The sequence below is a fragment of the Epinephelus fuscoguttatus genome, linkage group LG24 (genome assembly GCF_011397635.1).
Source record: "Epinephelus fuscoguttatus linkage group LG24, E.fuscoguttatus.final_Chr_v1".
NCBI classification, from domain to species: Eukaryota; Metazoa; Chordata; class Actinopteri; order Perciformes; family Serranidae; genus Epinephelus; species Epinephelus fuscoguttatus.
In genome coordinates, this window is record NC_064775.1 from 2068582 (window position 1) to 2083845 (window position 15264).

At 42.1% G+C, this 15264-nt stretch overlaps 1 protein-coding gene across 1 annotated transcript in view; it reads left to right on the top strand.

Moving 5' to 3' along the window:
• Window positions 1-15264, top strand: part of LOC125884805 (zinc finger protein GLI2-like) — a 108507-nt gene that overhangs the window by 19463 nt on the left and 73780 nt on the right. The window lies entirely within an intron of this gene.

The window sequence follows — 15264 nt, forward strand, 5'->3', positions numbered from 1 at the left end:
GCCAGGGGGCAAAGGGGGAGCGAACACGGCCGATGAAATATACATTTCAAAGATAAAGTGCCATCTCGGGAGCCGGCTCTCCTCAGGCCTGATAAGGCACCAGCAGCAGTCAGAGGTGACTTACAGTAGATGTCTGATAGGAATCCTAAATAGACCCGTGTCTTGAAAGAGCATCGTTAATGCGGATCGCCCCCGTATCAAGGCCCGGTGCGTGCCATCGAGGAGTGTGGCACCATTTGAGCCCATAAACACTGATGAATAGATAACATGACAAGAGAAGAGAGGGGGTCGGGGCAGGTGAGAACGAGTGTTTGTGTTGTTGAACTAAATGAAGAGTAGCACCGATCCGCTCTCGCAGGGGAGGGACAGGCAGAAAGAGAGAGTACATGTTTTAAAGATGTCAGTGAACGTGTGATGAAAGCTCCGTATAATGAGGCTGAAAGACCTTGTTCTTACCTCCAGAGTATAAAGGCAAAAAAAAAAAAAAAAAAAAAAAATGGCTGGGGCTGGTAGAGCCGAGGACGACACGCCGCAGCACAGATTGACAAAGATGCAGACTGATGGGCCGCCTTTGAAATGGAAATTAAACGCGTGGTTTAGTGACATTTTTACTCATTAATGAAGGACTTGGTGGCCTGCCATTATAAAGAAACACTCATTAATTGATAAAGAAGGAACAAAGATGGAACTGGAGCCCGAAAGTCGGCATCACACCAGAAAACAACCCCATAATTTCGCCATAATTTACTTTAGATATGGGAACACAACGCAGCCCAGTATCCCAAAGGAGTCGTGTTCTTATTGGACGAATCTGCAGCTCAGACTGTACATCCAGTGCCAACACAGGAAGTAGCGTGTCCGTTACGGAGAGATGTGGAAGTAGAGTTCTTTAGTAACCTTTTTTTTGGTTTAGTTGCTTTGAAGCCTGGCGTAACCGCTTATCCTGTTAGGGGTTGTGGGGGGTGAAACCTACATCAGCTGACATTAGGCGAGAAGTTGGGTACACCCTGGACCAACACATCCTCATGGACTTTCTACGTCCACCTACGACTTGCAAGGTACCCTGGGTGTGTTGGTTGTTGATGTTCTGGGACGCCGTGTTAAGTCTTCTCTCAAAATACACTTCAATTTTCACAGGAAATTCAACGTTTACAATCAGTCTCTTTCAAAATGAAAAATAAAATTTAAGTATGACCTTTAAGGCTTAATTTTTCCTTTGCTGACGGACTTGCGTAAGGGTGTCACACAAATCAAAGTTCAAGGTCACCAAGACCTTGCCTCTGTCTCATTCTCTTCAACACAAAGAATTAAAAACATCTTGCAGGACTTTCTTCAAATTTGGCGCAAACGTCCATTTAGACTCAACAATCAACTGATTAGATTTGGTTTGTCAGAGATCAAAGCTCAAGGCTACTGCGACCTTGTCTGTCTCATTCTTGTGAACGTGACATCTTAATAATAGCTTGAGGGAATTTCTTCAAATTTGGCACAAACAGGGGGACCTCTAGTCGACCTGGTAGAGTCCTCTGCAGTGGCCCAGGTTCGATTCCGACCTGTGGCCCTTTTGACGCCTGTCATCTCCCCTCTTTCCCGCACCTTTCCTGTCTATCTTAGATGATCTATCAAGTAAGGCAACAATTGCCCAATAAATAATCTTTAAGGGAATTTGAGGGAATTTCATTAAATTTGGCACAAACGTTCATTTGGACTAAAGAATGAATTTATTATTTTTCCGTGGTCTAAGTTCAAGGTCACCAAGACCTTGCCTCTGTCTCATTCTCTTCAACACAAAGCATTAAAAACATCTTGCAGGACTTTCTTCAAATTTGGCGCAAACGTCCATTTAGACTCAACAATCAACTGATTAGATTTGGTTTGTCATAGATCAAAGCTCAAGGCTACTGTGACCTTGTCTGTCTCATTCTTGTGAACATGACATCATAATAATAGCTTGAGGGAATTTCTTCAAATTTGGCACAAACAGGGGGACCTCTAGTCTACCTGGTAGAGTCCTCTGCAGCGGCCCAGGTTCGATTCCGACCTGTGGCCCTTTTGCTGCCTGTCATCTCCCCTCTTTCCTGCACCTTTCCTGTCTATCTTAGATGTCCTATCAAGAAAGGCAAAAATCACCCAGAAAATAATCTTTCAGGGAACTTGAGGGAATCTCATCAAATTTGGCACAAACGTTCATTTAGACTAAAGGTTCCAAAAAGTTCAAGGTCGCTGCAACCTTGCCTGTGTCTCATTCTCTTCAACACACTACCTCAAGATCACAGTGAGGGGATCTCTTCAGATTTGTCACAGATGTTCGTTTGGACTCAACAATAAACTGATTAGAATTTGGTGGTCATAGGTCGAAGGTCAAGGTTACTGTGACCTTGCCTGTCTCATTCTCATGAACATGATACCTCAAGAGCATTATTAGGGAGTTCCTTCAAATTTGGCACAAACATTCTCGATGTACAATGAACTGATTAGATAAGATAGATTTTACTGATTGAAATGAAAACACGCTGAGATTAATGGGTTTATCCTTTAAGTTTCTCTCACAAGTTTGTGAAATATGTAGCAGCCTCTGGAGGACAAGGAGGAGGAGGAGGAGGAGGAGGAGGAGGAAGGTTTGATGTTGCAGGCGTTTTGTGTGCATACTTTAGTTTCTGCTTCACAGCTCAGAAACAGATATCTCTGAAGCAACAAATCCACGAGGAATATTCCCCTCGAAGCATTAAACACTGTAAGACAGCAGTATGAGTTCGGCCTGTCAAAGCACTGACTCATATTTAAAGTACATGAGAAACCTGCTGAGGTATTTTCACGGCGAATGTCCCAGGAAGTAGAGGTGAGGACGACACGAGGTGCAGAGAGAGAGACAGAGAGGATGCATGTTTTAAAGATGTCAGCGAGCGCGTGATGAAAGCTTGGTATAATGAGGTTAAAAGACCTTGTTCTTACCTCCAGAGTATAAAAGGGATGAGTTAGTGGTGGAACGACACCGTGTTAGAGAGACTGACGTGGATGCAGAGTGACGGGCCACTTTTGAAATGGAAATACAGCCAGTGATTTAGTGACATTTCTTCTCTTTAATGAAGAACTTGGTGGCCTGCCATCATGAAGAAATCGAACATTAATTGTTCATAAGAGAACATCAATGTAGGACAGTTTTTACATGTGGAGCTGCCGTGTTTTTTTCTTATGGCCTTCTTCAATATTTGAACAAAGCTGAAGTCTTTTCCTCCGCTGGATTAAAAGGACAGTCCCAGAGTTTCTGCAGGGACAGTTTCTACAGCACAAAGTAGCTCCAATGACACAATGTGCAAATCATTACTTCTATAATTATCGGCTTCCAAACAAGAAGGAGGTGAACGTTTTTTAGTCACGGACGTCGATTACCACAATACACATAATACACATCTTCAACTTTCAGGGGTACTGCTTTACCAAGACAAGAAGTCATTATCTATACTCTGAACAAAGCCAGACTTTATTGACAAAAACAGTAATTTCAGCTCCCTGAACACAGGAACAGTTTGGCACAAATGTCCACTTAGACTCAACAATGAACAGATTGGTTTTTATCTGTCATAAGTCAAAGGTCAAGGTCACTGTCACCTTGTTTGTCTCATTCACATGGATGCCTTATCTCAAGAATGCCTTCAGGGAATGTAATGAAATTTGGCACAAACACCCACTTTGAGTCACTGATGAACTGATTAGAATTTGGTGGTCTAAGGTAAAGGTTACTGCACCTGTCTCATTTTTGTGAATGCAACATCTCAAGAAGGACTTAAGGGAGTTTCCTCAACTTTGGCACAAACATCCACTTTGACTTAAGAATGAAATTATTAGAAATTGGCAGTCGAACATCAAAGGTCAAAATTTAGTGTGACCTCACAAAACATGTTTTTGTCCATAACTCAAGAATTCATACACTAATTCTGACGAAACTTACCTTTAAAAATACCTTAAGGGAATTCCTTTAAATCTGACACAAACGTGCATTTGGATTGAAGTGAACATGATATCTCAAGAACATCTTGAAGGAATTTCTTCAAATTTGGCACAAACATTCACTTGGACTTAAGAATTAACTCGTTAGAATCTGGTGGTTGGAGGTCAAAGGTCAGTGTGACTCACAAAACATGTTTTTGGCCATAACTCAAGAATTCATACACTAATTATGACGAAACTTGACACAAATGTCTAACAGGATAAAATGATGAAAGTCAAAAGGTCAAAGGTCAGCTTGACTGTGACATCATCATGTTTTAACGTCATATCTCAGGAATGTAACGTTTTTCTAAGTGGCTAAAACGTGTTTTGTTGCTGACCTCTTCGCTTCCGTGTCGATACTTTTGTCTGCTTCTCCAAACTTGAGGTGTGCTGACCTACATCGATGACAGGTAAAACACTGATGATGGTTAAGTGCCTCATACAGCCCAACTTCAGAAGATCCGAACTATCCCTTTACAGCCAGAGGAACTGCTCTGACCATGATTATACAGAATCAGCCCAGGGTAAAACTAGAGTCTCGCCTCTTTGACCTGAAACTGAACCTCACTTAAACACCCTCTTGTATATTTACACATTCCACCATTTTCAATATCAGCTGCTGACTTTTTTAATCTCCTCTCACCTAAAATAAACTCCATAACTCTTCCTCCCTATCAGCTCTGTGTAAGAGCCCCGTATTCTAATCTGAAATAAACAACAAGCCCTGATCCGCAGCCGCCGCCCGCTCCCGCCTGGACCAATCAGATATCAGTGCTAAAAACCACAACCGTCTGCCACTGTGTCGAGACAGAGCAATTACTTATCTCCGTAATATGCATTATTATTCCTGTTGCCAGCTCCTGATAAGTGAATATGCAGCGCGAGCAGGAGGCAGATGAGACGGGGTCCTTGAACCTGCGAGTTTTATTCCCAAACAGCGGAAACTGCACGATCCTAATATACTGCCGCTACTTTTATTGTCAGCGTATGCTTTACTGTTGGCTGCAGAATTCCTGTCACCTAAGTCATGCCCACCTCTGAGCCTCGACGCCGGCTGTATAACAGCCCGCCCTGTTTTATATTCCCGTCCCGCGTTATTTATTTAGAACAATTTCCTCTCTATCAAAGGACATGGCTAATGCCGAGTTTTAATATGTTATTTACACATAAAAACAAGCTATTTACAGCCGTGCATGGTTGCAGAAGGGAGGAAAATGAATGGGCCCCTGCGCCCCTCTCCGATCTGTTATATCACAGTTTAACAATCTGGATTGCTAATAGAACCATTTATCATGGAGCGGTCATTTGTTTTATGTGAGCGGCCCAGGTCCCGTTCCCAGAGGCCTATGGAAATGGGGTGCGCGTATAATGAAGCTCAAGTGAGAGTCACTTTGTTTAAAAAGTGGATGCGCCATGCGACGAGTCAATTAGAATGGACCCAGGTGCTCCAGACGCTCCTATCTGCTCCTTTCTGATGATCCTCCCCCCTCGTCTTCCTGCTCCGTCCACCCTCACACGACCCAATGCATGAAATGAGATTTTTTTTCCCTCGAAAATAAAATAAAACCCTGGCACGGCGACTCCTGGACTCGGTGCCAGTGTTTTCGGGGGCTGGAGTCCGCTCTCCTCCCGCTGGCCGAGCTCGGGACTCTGCTGCCCGGTTAATAGATTCAAATGAGCGCTTGTATTTCCTCTGACAGCACGCATCTGTCTGCTCACACAGGCCGAGCGGATTTACGCCATCTCGGGGACCTTTATGGTTTCAAACCCATTGGTAATAACCAAAGGTATTTAGAGTGGAAATATTGGTGAGAAAGAATCCGCCGGCCGTTATTGATGTATGTGTCAATGTCTCCACTCGGGAGAATTAAAGTCGCTCCGGATTAGGGGAGAGATTTCCCTCTGTTTATATACATATAGGACATTTCTTTAAGGCTTGAATCTGATTTCCGTCACGTTGGTTAAATTTAGAGTTATTGCCTTTTTTTATCCAGGCAGGAAACACATCACAGCTCAACCTGATCCTGATTGGCTCCCTGTGCTACATTAAAATGCACCCAGTTTGAACTCGAAATGTTCCGCTTGGATCAGAGGGAGCCAGGCAGAGTATTTCAAGAAACATCACATCCTCGTCATCTGTTTTCGTAGAATTGCACATGTTCAAATTTCCATTTTGTCTTGGAGCACTTCAAGGACTTCTTGTCCATGTCCTTGGAAACAGCACTCGGGGTCCATTTACTAGCTCTTCTGGAGCTTTCAGTCATTCAGTAACAGTTTTCTTAACTTCTGTTTCTCCTGGGATGAGTGAACTCTCAACTTTAAAACCAAAGTACACAAGGAGGTTTTAAAAGAGATCATGACAAAGTGAGTACAAACACCTTCAATTCCATGACAACTCTATCTAGTGATGAAGATCATGTCATGTGATCAAACAGCCCAGAGGTCGCCAGAAGAAAATGTTGGCGCTGCACGTTTCTGCAAACCACAAATACGTCATATATGTAAGTTTTAGATGTGTCATGTCACCACGTCACTTTAGAAACGCTCCAGGAGGTGGAGGGATGACGTGACACCCTGGGGAGATGTCTCCCAAATTGCAGACCGCTGGTCAAGACTGACAAACTGCAAAACTGCGGCATGAAAAAAGTTATAATCTCTACTGAGAAGTTGCTGTGTTTCCTGTTGTGATAGTGCAACAAAAACTCTTTATTCTTTACCCAAATATTGCTGAGTTTCCGGCTAAGATCGTGACAGGAAAACTGGTTATTTTTTGGAGTGATGTGTGTTTCCTGCTGGAACAGTGCAACATAAATGGTTTCTTTTTTACCCCAACATTGCTGCGTGTCCTGCCCAGCTCGCCAGAGGAAAATTGTTAATTTTTTACAGAAACACACAGTTCCAACTTTTATTCCTTCTGATTGTGTTGGATCAGTTTTATAAATGGATCCTGTGGTGAGATTATTTCCTCAAATTAATCTGAAGTTTATTTTTAACCCAGCCCAGAGTTATTTTAAAAACAAAATTATGTGACCTTTAAATCCTTCACTGATGCAGATTTCTTTTTGGTGAATATCAGAGAGGAAGCTTTGTTTCTGAGCCGGAGCCGCTCGTACGTTTCTCCCTCCTCTCTGTCTGTGTCGCTAAACTAGGCCAGAGGAAACTACTGGGCGCCGCTAATGATATGATTAACTGGCTTTGGTGGCTCGTGACATACATCTTGCTGAGAGTGAGTTTGTCATTCGAGAGGGAGATTGATGTGCCGCGCTGTGCGCCGGCTCCCCTCCCTCCATCCCTGCCTGCTGCCTCCCAGGTCTTTCTGCTGAGTCTGGCTGGTCTGCAGGGAGGGACCCTAAGTACTTAGCACCGCCGAGGCTGCCCCGGGGCACTCTGAGTGGGGGGGCGGGGGAGGCGGACCTTAACAGGCTAAACAGACACATATCGGAGAACATCTTTCAGGATGAGAGGAAAGGGAAATGGTGGGAGGCCAAAACAGCCACATTTTCACACCTTTTTAATTAAACGTCTTTGCTTTATCGAGACATTTAAAGACGACACTGTAAGGTGCTTTGGATTAAAGCAAACGCTGACATCTGCCTGAGGTCTGGTCCAGGCTGGGAGTCAAACCGGAGCTGCCCGTTGGAAACAATGGGATCAGTTAGACGAATGCAGACGGGGGCCTGGGTGTGTAAATAGTATTTTAAGAGAGGTGGGTTCCTGATAAGGACGGATTTCTTTATCTGGGGGCCGGTGGACGGTGAGTAATTGATGGTGGCTGGATGTGCGGGCCCCCACCGCCAGCCAGCGAGCTGCACAGAGAGCACTCAGGGGGTCAGGCCCGCTGGCAGAGAAAAATGCGAGCGAAAGAGGCTCAGCATCCACCTCCTACTCCAAAAGGACGGCCACTAATCTTCCTGAGAAGAAGAAGGAGCAGAAGAAGAAGAAGAAGAGGGGGTGGCGGTTCTTTTTCTCTGCCTCTGTGCTGTCTAAATGAGGCCCTGCCCGGGGAGGCCGCAGAGCAGAAAAACAGCCCCCTGACATTAGCGCAGGCTCGCTAACACACAAAGTACTTTTACACACAAACTACTACTATTTTACTGTCAGCCGGGACAGCTGCACCGCGCTGCTGAGAACTACTGCAGTTTGTGTTTTATTCAGCAGAGCTTAGATTATTCCTTATATTTAATGTGCAGGACATTTTTAAAATGTATTCAAAGCTCCAGTGTGTCGCATTTATTGAGATATTTTGGCCCCTTGGAGCCCCTCCACGTGAGAGCATCAGAAAACACAAATTTTTATAACTTGAAACAAATAACGTGGTCCATTAGGTTGATTGGTCCAGTAGTTTGTGCACAGAGACAGTGTGTAGGATTTAGGGGGACATTTTGGCAGAAATTAAATATGATATCAAGTGTGTTTTCTTTAGTGTGTAATCAGCTGAAAATAATAATCGCTGTGTTTTTGTTACCTCAGAATGAGACGTTTATATCTATACAGAAAAAAACAATTGTTTAACTTGAAAAGTGGTTTAAGTCACCTGGTCCGTTAGGCTGATTGGTCCAGTAGTTTACGCACAGAGACACAGTGCGTTTTTGCATTGGCCATCGTGGTTTGCAGCCCCTCTGCAATGAAAGCTTTGGAAAAACGTGTTTTTACCCTGTTAGTTAGTCTTAGGTTGATTGGTCCAATAGTTAATGCACACAGACACACACACTTCAGCCTGGCAGAGTATCATAACAGAATCCAGGTGGAATCGGTGCTGTATGCACATTTAAAGAGTTAACTTCCCCAAACAGAAGACACACAGGAAGACTGAGGAGTAAATCTTTCCAACATGTGCGTTAGCTCAGTAAAAACATTAAATAAGAAAAGTTGATGTACAAGAGAATAAATATTTAAAAGTCTAAAGATCGTATGTGATCCTTGCTGCATTATATTCTAATGTTGTGTTTTCCTTTATATAAATAAAGACAATTCCACCTTTAATTGGTGCAAAAAGATCACCAGAATGCACAAAGTGAAGTTTGTCACAGTCAGCCATATACATACTCTATATTCCTTTACTTCCAACTTTAGATCCCAAATTCCAACTTTGAATGCTGAATTCCAACTTATAACTTTGGATCCCAAATTCCAACTCTGACATTCCACATACAAACTTTGATTCCAACTTTTAACTTTGGAATTCCAGCTCCCATCTCTGACAATTTAACTTCCAATTTAGAATTGCATCTTTCAAGGTTAGAATTCCAGCTACTAACTGGAAATCCAGCTTCCAACTTTGGAATTCAACTTCCAACTACAGAAGACCAAATTCCAACTTTGGATTCTGACTTCCAACTTGGGAATTCCAACTTTCAACTTTGAAACTCTAACATCCAACTTAGGATTTCAACTTCCAGCTTCGAAAGTCAAACTTCCAACTTTCGAACTCCAGCTTCCATTTTCAAAAGTCCAACTTCAAAACTCCAACTTCCAACTACAGAAGACCAAATTCCAACTTTGGATTCCGACTTCTGGTTATAGACTTCAAACATCCAACTTTTGAATTCCAACTTCTAAGTGGAAGTTCAGCTTCCAACGTTGACATACTAACTTAACTTTGGAAGTTGGGAGTTGAAAGCTTACACTGGGAATTTTTAGACTTTTATTTAGCATCAGTGACATCATTAACAAGAGACTGTACAACATTCAGTGTGCTTATTAACAGGGACTCTCAGCACAGTTTTTTTCATACAACATCAGTTGGTGTGATTTTTAATAACTCCGATGACATAATTCCTCCAGATTAAATCGTGATGTCACCTCACCAGCTGAGATGATCTCAGATTCCTTCACCTGCTTCATTAAAAGTGAGACCTGAACCCTGGAATCAGATGTTTTCCTGCAGCATGTGGCGTCTCAGCACCGCACAGTTTCCCAGTAATCACACTGTTTCCACATGAGAACCCATATGTGAGCCCACTGCATTCACCATCATGTGGGCTAATGGGATTTCTGCACACACACACACACACACACACACACACACACACACACACACACACACATTTCTGTGGCTCTTTGTAAACATTTAGCTTGATGACTTTCCAAGATGCCCTCGTCCCGTTTTATCTGCAGTTCCACTCGGGGGAGAGGCTGGTCCAAGGGGCCGCCAGATTAGATGCACTGAGTGAACACAGAAATGTTTTTTCTTATTTTCGGTCTATTTATAGAGCGGCGCTAGATTACTGGATAAAATAAATACACAAGTCTCTCTGCCTTGACTTGCTCCGTACTTGTTAGTTGTTTTCAGGCTTGAGAGGAGTCATTAAGGAAACTTGTAGGAACATGGCCCAGATATTCCACAACATATACAAAGTAAAGCTGGAGATATACTGGATGGTAATACAAATCACCTCACGTGCTCATCAATAACAGCATATTTAATTAGGGTGTAAAACCCTGAACTTTGGCAGGTTAAAGGTCTTGCTTTTTGCGTAAGTCCCGCAAAGAATCCCAAAGACATTCGGAAAAATCGCCGGCATCTCATGTCTCGGTATTTTCGTTTTAATTTATAGACTAATTTAAGTAGGATTGTTAGAAGAAAAAAAAAGTTCCTTTCAAACTAGAAATGGGCAGGAGGGGTGGTGGATTGATCCAACAACCTCCGACCTGTTCACTTCCATTAAGACTGTAAAGCCAAACCTGTTCTTTTTTCCGAAACCAACGCACCTTGTACGTCATATCTCTATGTGGAAAGTTCATGACCAAACGTCCATATGTGACTAGGTCGGAGTGAGAATGTTTTGCCATTTCACGTTTCTGCAAACCAGAGATACATTTGTACGTTACCATGTTTTGGATACCAGACTTTTGATTTCGTGATCAAAACCGACGCACAGAGGCACCTCTTGCAGCAGTATGATATGCACCATGCAGCGGCTATTTCTGACGCTGCCGGCAACAACCAAACTCTGTGGAAAATGCAGCAATGTCTTGGTTAAAAACAACCGCTATTTATGAAAAAAAAAAACAATTTCTGTGGCACTATCCTGGCAGGAAACATGGCAGTGTCTTGGTACAAAACAACCACTTTTCAAGGCACTATCCCATCAGGAAACAGTGATGTCATGGCAAAAATCAATCCATTTTTGTGGCACTATCTCAGTAGGAAAAGCAATGATGTCTTGGTTAAAGAAAACAAAAAACTGCCTATCGTGGCATCATCTTGGCAGGGAACACAGCAGTGTCTTGGTAAAAAACAATCACTTTTTGTGGCACTTCCCCGGCAGGAAACACAGCAATGTGTTGGTAAAAAACAACTGCTTTTTCTGGCACTATCCTGGCAGGTTTTATTTTTTGTTGGTCTGTTGTTAACACAATATCTTTTAGTAAATATGTAGAGTGAGATAAAGAAGTTCTTCACAAGTTAAGTATCAGGGTTCTTATCCAGTAAGCATGTAGAGTACCTCCCTCTTCAAAGGACTGGCAGTAGACATAATTATAAATTAAATAAACAGTAAATAAGTGAATCATAAAGATAACACCAGGGAGGATAAAGTGACGCCTCCTTTTGTTCAGTAAACATGTCAGCCCTCGCCTGAAACAAATTGGTCTTCTGGTTCTCACCACTTATCAACGAGAGGTCTCGCTGCGTCTCAGTGGGTACGGCTGGTTGACTGAAGCTATCCCAGCGCTGAAATATGCAACCGCAAGCTTCAGGCAACGTCTGGAGACATCAATCTCTCAGAGCCATTAAAGGTTTGCTTGCACTGATTCCAAAAACAACAGGCTACATTCCTGGAGATTTACAGCTGTGGGGAGGGAGCGGGCGGGCGGCAGCGATATATGGATGTTTTAGAGGATTAAGCCCAAAAACTCCCCCACCTTTTCATTTTTCTATTTCCCTCCTCTGCTGCTCCACCAGACTGCAAATGAGTTCCCCGCCCCCCTGAGAGGTGGCCTCGGAGGTTTGGGGGCAGGTCCCAGGTCTGTCTGGGTTCAGCGTGGAGGCTGAGCACCACAGAGGCACGGACAGAGTCCAGGCTTTAACATGTGGACCAGAAAGAGAGTTTAACTCTACGACTAAACCTCACGTTATGACTCGTCAACATGTGGAAGCATCTGAGTTCAAAAAATCAACCTGACGGACTCTGCACGAGGATTTACAGAAACAGCTGCGGTTAAAGTTAAATTAAGTTATTGATCATTTATTTCTGTCTCATTTCAGGTCGTAAAGCTGGGCGACATTTTGTTTGTAACTGGGCCAACATTACTTTGTTTTATTTTAAACTGGGCTAACTTTGTTTTAAACTGGGCTAACTTTGTTTTATTTAAAACTGCGCTAACTTTGGTTTAAAACTGCGCTAACTTTGGTTTAAACTGCGCTAACTTTGGTTTAAACTGCGCTAACTTTATTTTAAACTGTGCTAACTTTGGTTTAAACTGGGCTAACTTTGGTTTAAAACTGGGCTAACTTTGTTTTAAACTGGGCTAACTTTGTTTTAAACTGTGCTAACTTTGTTTTAAACTGGGCTAACTTTGTTTTAAACTGCGCTAACTTTGTTTTAAACTGGGCTAACTTTGTTTTAAACTGCGCTAACTTTGGTTTAAACTGGGCTAACTTTGGTTTAAAACTGGGCTAACTTTGGTTTAAACTGGGCTAACTTTGTTTTAAACTGCGCTAACTTTGGTTTAAAACTGAGCTAACTTTGCTTTAAAACTGGGCTAACTTTGGTTTAAAACTGGGCTAACTTTGTTTTAAACTGGGCTAACTTTGTTTTAAACTGCGCTAACTTTGGTTTAAACTGCGCTAACTTTGGTTTAAAACTGGGCTAACTTTGTTTTAAACTGCGCTAACTTTGTTTTAAAACTGGGCTAACTTTGTTTTAAACTGCGCTAACTTTGGTTTAAACTGGGCTAACTTTGTTTTAAACTGCGCTAACTTTGGTTTAAACTGCGCTAACTTTGTTTTAAACTGGGCTAACTTTGGTTTAAACTGGGCTAACTTTGGTTTAAAACTAGGCTAACTTTGTTTTAAACTGGGCTAACTTTGTTTTAAACTGGGCTAACTTTGGTTTTAAACTGGGCTAACTTTGGATTAAAACTGGGCTAACTTTGGTTTTAAACTGGGCTAACTTTGGATTAAAACTGGGCTAACTTTGGTTTAAAACTAGGCTAACTTTGTTTTAAACTGGGCTAACTTTGTTTTAAACTGAGCTAACTTTGGTTTAAACTGCGCTAACTTTGTTTAAACTGCGCTAACTTTGTTTTAAACTGCGCTAACTTTGGTTTAAACTGGGCTAACTTTGGTTTAAAACTGGGCTAACTTTGTTTTAAACTGGGCTAACTTTAGTTTAAACTGGGCTAACTTTGTTTTAAACTGGGCTAACTTTGGTTTAAACTGGGCTAACTTTGTTTAAAACTGGGCTAACTTTGGTTTAAACTGGGCTAACTTTGGTTTAAACTGGGCTAACTTTGTTTTAAACTGGGCTAACTTTGGTTTAAAACTGGGCTAACTTTGGTTTAAACTGGGCTAACTTTGGTTTAAAACTGGGCTAACTTTGTTTAAACTGCGCTAACTTTGGTTTAAAACTGGGCTAACTTTGTTTTAAACTGCACTAACTTTGGTTTAAACTGAGCTAACTTTGGTTTAAACTGCACTAACTTTGGTTTAAGCTAACTTTGGTTTAAACTGGGCTAACTTTGGTTTAAAACTGGGCTAACTTTGGTTTAAACTGGGCTAACTTTGTTTAAAACTGGGCTAACTTTGGTTTAAACTGGGCTAACTTTGGTTTAAACTGCACTAACTTTGGTTTAAACTGAGCTAACTTTGGTTTAAACTGGGCTAACTTTGGTTTAAACTGGGCTAACTTTGTTTTAAACTGCGCTAACTTTGGTTTAAAACTGGGCTAACTTTGTTTTAAAACTGGGCTAACTTTGGTTTAAACTGCGCTAACTTTGTTTTAAACTGCGCTAACTTTGGTTTAAAACTGGGCTAACTTTGGTTTAAACTGGGCTAACTTTGTTTTAAAACTGGGAAAATGTTTGTCAAAACTGGGTTTAACTTGGTTTAACCCATTCTCAAACCCAGTCTAGCCCAGTTTTTAACTAAATTTGGCCCAGATTTAAACCAAGTTAAGTCCAGTTTTAACTTTAACCTCTACATGACCTGCAGCTATCCTGTATTTTTCGTTTTAGGGGGTGTGGACTGTGCAGGCTGGAAAACCTAAAAAGTTTCACCCTGAATCTAAAAACTAAAAACACATCATTATTATCCAGCAGTTATGGACACTGAAATATCTTCTTCTGTTTCTGTCGCCTCCTTTATGTCGACACTTTTGTCAATTCTGCTCAATTTCAAATGACCACGAGTCGTATTCGGTAAAGATCCTGATGTTAGAGTGGATCCTGACTGGTTGGTTCAGGGTAAAATCCTACAAATAAGAAGCTAAGAGTTCTTTACAAAGTGTTTCAGCTCCTAAAAGTGAACTCCTGAGTCATTAACACGTCCTGCAGGTCACTTACTGTCCAGTGAAAACACTGAGGACGATGACTTACATCAGAGTCTGACTAAAACCAACCATGGAAAATCGTTTCCTCTGAAGTGAACTACGTTTAATATTCCTGCCGTATATTTTCAGACTCTGCAGAGTTTGTTTACATCATGTTTTCTGCTGTAAACAAAGATCAGCCAGTTTATTTTAGTGGTTTACTCAACACACTCTGCAGACTGGCCTCCGCAGTGACACGTACACTGATCCCTCTGTTTGCTTAATGGGTCACAAGTTAAACACACACACACACACTCACACACACACGCACACGCACACGCACACACACACACACACACACACACACTCAGCAGTTCCACATGTACAGTGTTTTCTTTCAGACTCGTGCAGATGTGTCTGGACTCGTAACGTCAGTCGTACTGATCTGAGTCTTCTAGCGTGTCCCACGCCCCGACCTGTTTATACAAGACGCTACAGTGCATCTTCCTCCTCCTCCTCCTCCTCCTCCTCCCTCAGCATATTTATTACGTGTAGGAAAGATGTGTGCCATCACGAGACAGTGAACTCAGAAGAAACGCTCAGAACATCTTTCATGTTCCTCCTCCAAGACTAAGCAATGACACCGGTTTCCATTCAGCCCTGTGAGGTCACGGTGCGTCACACAAGCTCTGAATTAGTTTTAATATGAAAAACATTCACAGAGAATAAGTTCAGTTCCAGTCGGTGAATCATGAGGAGTCTTTGGAAACGTTTCAGTGACTGTCATGTGACCACAAACTGA